This window comes from Dioscorea cayenensis, chromosome 20 (genome assembly GCF_009730915.1).
Source record: "Dioscorea cayenensis subsp. rotundata cultivar TDr96_F1 chromosome 20, TDr96_F1_v2_PseudoChromosome.rev07_lg8_w22 25.fasta, whole genome shotgun sequence".
NCBI lineage: Eukaryota > Viridiplantae > Streptophyta > Magnoliopsida > Dioscoreales > Dioscoreaceae > Dioscorea > Dioscorea cayenensis.
In genome coordinates, this window is record NC_052490.1 from 13,124,244 (window position 1) to 13,129,934 (window position 5,691).

General features: G+C 45.0%; 1 non-coding gene across 1 annotated transcript; it reads left to right on the forward strand.

Moving 5' to 3' along the window:
• The first annotated feature begins 2,895 nt into the window (after positions 1 to 2,895).
• On the forward strand, positions 2,896 to 3,002 carry LOC120251984. Its single transcript, XR_005533542.1, has one exon. It is a non-coding gene; the product is annotated as a small nucleolar RNA R71 (small nucleolar RNA).
• The last annotated feature ends 2,689 nt before the right edge of the window (positions 3,003 to 5,691 follow it).

Here is a 5,691-nt window from a genome sequence, read left to right on the forward strand (position 1 = left end):
TTGTTAAAGGAAAATTCATGCCTCTTGGGATTCTATGCCTTCGCCAGGGCGTGCGGGAATTACCCACGCCCGTGTTTCTCCATAGGGAAGAGCCACAGGGACAGACGCACGCCCTTGTGCTCTCTTGGGATACCACTTTCTGACTCTAAAAATACTCGCACGGGCGTGTAGGAATTTCACACGCCTGTGTGCACGACCTACAGGGGAGACCACATGTCCCCTGTCTGTTCTCTGATCAACCGAGGAAAATCTCTAAGTGTTCACCACGCCCGTGTGGAAAATCCGCATGGCCGTGGACATTCACAGGCGCAACTCACAGGGCATTCACACATCCCTTGTGCACTCTCGGGATAGAGAAGGGATCATCTGTAGAATCCGCACGGGCGTGTGTAAAATACCCACGCCCGTGTATAGGTCACACAGTTGCCCACAGGAGCGAGTTCACGCCCCTGTGTGCTCTCGGGAAAATATCGCGAAGTCTCTGCAGAATGACACACGCCCGTGCGGAAATTCCGCACGGCCGTGTGATAATCGCAGGGTTGCTCACAGGGCGAGTTCATGCCCCTGTGTCTTCTCTGGATGAGCTCGCAATACAACCCCACGGACGTGTAGATAGTCTACACGCCCGTGTGTTTTCTCTGGATGACATGAAAAACTCTGCAGGCTCTGCAGAAATTTTTTAAACATGTTTAACATTCAGAGCCTGCCCTTTTATGCAACAAATACCAGTGAAAAACAATAGAAACAAGCTCAAGCGACTGAATCTTCGCCAACTCCTCATGAAAACAGATGATGATATAAAAATCCACCAACATGACCGCAGCACAACTAGTTCAAAATGAGGACACCAACACTCAACAAATTATTCATACAAAACTAACTACAACTAGCAAAAACAGTAAACATTTGGGTTGCCTCCCAAGAAGCGCTTGTTTTACATCACTAAACTTGACGTAACTCGTCTTACCTCACGGGGGTTCATAGATGAAGGTTGCCCTCTTACCCATGGCTTGAAAACATGATGAGCAAAGTCTCTTGAGCATAGAGGGTGAATTGTCGGGCTTGGGACCACCTAGCAATGGTTCATGGAACTCACTCGGCTTGCGCACAACTCCAACAGTCTTGGAGTGTTTACGGTGGTATCTCCTCGCCCTCTTCATTTTCCGGATCACCTTCTTCAGGATCCCCGGGGTTGACGGTACTTCTTTATTCGAACCAAGCATCATTACTTCTTCAATCTCCTCCTCTTGGTCGAACAAACCCTCATACGGGTCCGGATTGAACATTTCCTGCACATATTCATCAATAATCTCATCAGTAGTGTCTAGAAAATATAAAGTATCATCAAAGTCAAGAGAATGCCGCATGGCTTCAGAGATGCGGTATGTGAGCTTGTCATCTCCAACTCTCAACGTTAGCTCCCCGCCATCCATGTCAATCAATGCCTTGGAAGTTCGCAAGAACGGCCTCCCAAGTATCAAGGGTACATCCACATCCTCATTGACGTCTAGCATCACAAAGTCAACAGGAAATATGTACTTGTCCAACTTGACAAGCACATCTTCGATGATGCCCCTTGAATGTCATACCGTTTGGTCCGCCAACTGCAAAGTCATCCGAGTAGGCCTAGGCTCTCCCAAGCCTAGTTTCTAAAAGAAAGTGTATGTCATGACATTGATGCTTGCTCCTAAATCTGCCAATGCCATCTTTTCACCTAAATTGCCAATGTTGCACGGAATGATGAAGCTTCCCGGGTCTTTCTTCTTATTCAGCATGTTACTTTGCAAGACCACTGAGAAAGATGCATCTAGAATCACAGAAGCACTCTCCTCCAACTTCCTCTTGTTGGTCAACAAATCTTTCAAGAACTTAGCATACTTAGGCATTTGAGCCAATGCCTCAACAAAAGGGATGTTGATGTGGAGTTGCTTGAATAGACTTAGGAACTTCTTGTATTGCTCATCCGCTTGGTCATTCTTCAATCTTGAGGGATAAGGAATTCTTGGCTTGAAAGATGAAGGTGCCACCTCCTTCTCTTTGCTTGTTCCTTCTTCAACCTCTATGACCTTGGGTGCATGTACATTGGGCTTCTCACTTGGAAGCTTACCTTCAACCTCACGACCACTTTACAAAGTGATCACCTTCACATACTCTCTAGGATTCGTCTTAGTATTGCTTGGTAAGCTTCCTTGTGGTCTCTCCGCTAGAGACTTCGCAATTTGTCCAACTTGGTTCTCAAAATTGTGCAAGGACGCAGTGTGATTGTGAAGTGTGGCCTCAACTGATTCAAGCCTCGAATTTGAAGTTTGCACAAATCTGGTTAAGGCCCTCTCTAAGTCGGTCATATGGGTCTCCAAGCCAGAAACTCTGTTCTCAATGGTTGGGGCTTGTTGTTGTTGGAAACCTGGTGGCCCCATGGCCTTCTGTGGACCTCGGTTTCTCCATGAAAAATTGGGATGATTCCTCAAACCCGAATTGTAGGTGTTACTATATGGATTCCCTTGGTTCCTCATTACATTCCCCACAAAATCAACCTTCTCAACGGAAGATACATCACCAATGGAGATCGGGCAATCGGAGGAAGCATGTCCTCCTTCGCATCCGCTACAAGTTGTCACGGCAGCCACTCTATTCGAAGTTAGAGCATCAAACTTCTTACTCAATGATTCGACTTGAGCCGCCAATGAAGTTACCGCATCTATCTCATGGAGGCCGACCACTTTCTTCTTTTCTCTAACATTCCACTGGTAGCTATTTAGACCCATTTCTTCAATAAGTTGTCGGCCTTCATCGGGGGTCTTGCTACCTAAGGTACCTCCTGCTGCCGTGTCAAAAAGTTGCTGTGTACTCGGATTCAAATCATTGTAAAAGGTCTGAACAATCATCCACTCCGGGAATCCGTGTTGTGGGCATTTGCACAGGAGCTCCTTGAACCTTTCCCATGTCTCAAATAAAGAATCCAATTCTGACTATACAAAGGATGAGATCTCATTCCTAAGCTTTGTAGATTTTCCGGGAGGAAAATAACCGCCAAGAAAAGCTTCTACCATCTCCTCCCATGTGGTGATCAAGGCTTTAGGTAATGAGTGTAGCCATTGCTTTGCTCTCCCCTTTAGGGAAAATGGGAAGGCTCTCAACTTGATGGCATCATCCGTCACTCCGTTTATCTTGAGCATATCACACACCTCGAGAAAGTTCTCTTTGTGACTGTTTGGATCCACATTGGCCAAACCATTGAACTATGCGGATTGCTGCAACATGTGGATGAATGCTGGCCTTAGCTCAAAGTTCTGAGCTGTAATCGGGGGAAGGATAACGCTCGATTGTGTCCCCAACACTTAAGGTCTGGCATAATCAGAGAGTGTTCTCTGCTGCTCATTTTGTTCTGCCATACTGTCTAAACCTTCAACTTCCAAATTAGCTAAATTAGACGGTTCTTCCATAGGTTCTTTCCCTTTTCTTCTAAGTGTTCTTTCAAGCTCAGGATCTCCTTCAATCAATATTGAGGGGTTCCCTCGGGTCATCAACCTGAAGCTATACAGAGGAAAGAAAATAAATCAGAACGATGATAGAAAAGAAGATGTGAAATAGAATGAATGGTGGAATAGCTAAGAAAACAAAAGTGCAAAGTATCTCTAAACGCCTACTCCCGGGCAACGGCACGAAAAACTTGACAGGTGCTCCGCAAGCGCACGGAGTTGTCAAAGTAATAAATCCCCAGGTGACTGGGGTATCGTATCCACAGGGACTAGGGAGTAAAAATACTTATATTGTCTCTTAGCTGAGTGAAAGATGAGATAGTGATTTGTGTGTCAAAAAATGTAAGATAACAAAAGTAAAAATCAACAGAAGAGAGAAAGTACGAGTAAGGAGAAGGTAAGGCAATCGATAAAGATGGGGTGCCCGGGTATTGCTACCCCTAGGACAATAGTTTCAAGTGCAAGAACTCTTTATTATGCTTCCTAACTAATGCAATGGTGAGTCATGGACATCCTTAAATATATGGTCCGAAACCTAAGGTCAACCATGCCTAATTCTACACATGTCCCGGAGAAGAAATCGAACAATCTCAAAACCTCGCACTCGCATAGAATTGCAATGAGCTCTAGGGATTCCAAGTGATAAATCTCTTCCTAATTATAGACCTAACCCTTTGGTACAGAAAAAAGGTCCCTAGCCACAATTAAGCCCTAGATACTAAAATCACCTCAACGCTTCACTCTGTTGCACTCGCCACTAAGTCCCAGCGGAGGGTCATCCCTTAGCCCATTCACTCTATTGTGGCCGCAAAGAACTCGAGGAACGGAGGTAGAATCTATCACACCGGAGAGGAAAGAGGACGCTCCTATACCTCTCGACTCACCCTCTGAACCCTCTCCAATCAAGCTTCGTCTAACTCTCATTGTGTGTCACTCACTCACAAGGGTAACCGGATGAACTCTCAACCCTAGTGTCACTCTAAGGAAGTATTCAAACAACAAGCATTCAAGATTGGAACTCACAAACACATCAATTAATTGAAAGCATAATAAAGAGATTCATAGAAACTAATACATCCTAGGGTTCACAAATACCCAAATACCCACTAGGGTTTTAGCTCTCCATGGAGTTTAATACAAACGATAATGAAATCAAGTGCAAATGTAAACAATCCATAGGAAAACTCCCTCATTAATCGTGTCGATGGTCTTGTGGAGAGTCCTCTACTCATCGCAATAATCTCCTCATCCGGTATAAGATACGCCTCGCCCAATCACTCCGACGGAGGCTCCCTTACCAATCTTCATCCTAATGAGATGCGATGTCGGAGCTGTAGAACCTCCTCAAAGACCTTGCCAATACCTCTCAAAACCCTAGCCACAACCCTCTCTCAAGATGGAGAAAAGATGAAAAAAAATATAAAACAGAAGATGCTGAAATCGGGGCTGATTCGGTTTTAAATAGGGCCGGAATCGGGATCTCACACGCCATGTTGATGCTCCAGACGGCCTTGTGGAAATAACGCACGGGCGTGTGGAATTTCCACACGCCCGTGTGGCTTCTCTGTTTCACTACTTCTTCGGCTGGCTATCAACAAGACCTGCTACAATCCCCAGCACGAAGTACTCCCGAGTCCATGCTTTCATCGAGTTAACGTAAACGGGCACACGTCCACGTCGTGGGTAACTTTGTTTGTTCAACAACAGACAAGTTGGTAGGGATCTTGTTCTATGTGCACAAATTGGAACGCTTAAGTGCGACTGCCCTTGTGCGCCTCCAAATGGTTGTGCTAACTGAAGTATGAGGAGGTTGGCACACACTCTAGCGTCTCGCATTCGACCTATGTCTTCACCTTTGAAGCTTAGCAAGATTTCCTCTAACATTGGTGCATTCACGGTCCACATTGGCTTCTTTCTCTAACATTCGTCTTCAAAACCCAATCTGCGTAAAAGAACATAGATGCACACATTTTAATGCTAAAACCCGACAAAAGTAATGCAAAGCATAGGGAAAGAATGCTTCGCATTCTTATCGCACAATAACTTATCAATATCAAACAAGAATATATGTGGGAGAAGCAACCAAAACAATACTCCCCTGACTCCTAGTGTTGCATTTGATGGAGCTAAGTCCTTGGGAGTGATGTTACAATGGGTTATTGATAAGTGCTTATGCGATAAGAATGCGAAGTGTTCTTTACTTATTATTTGC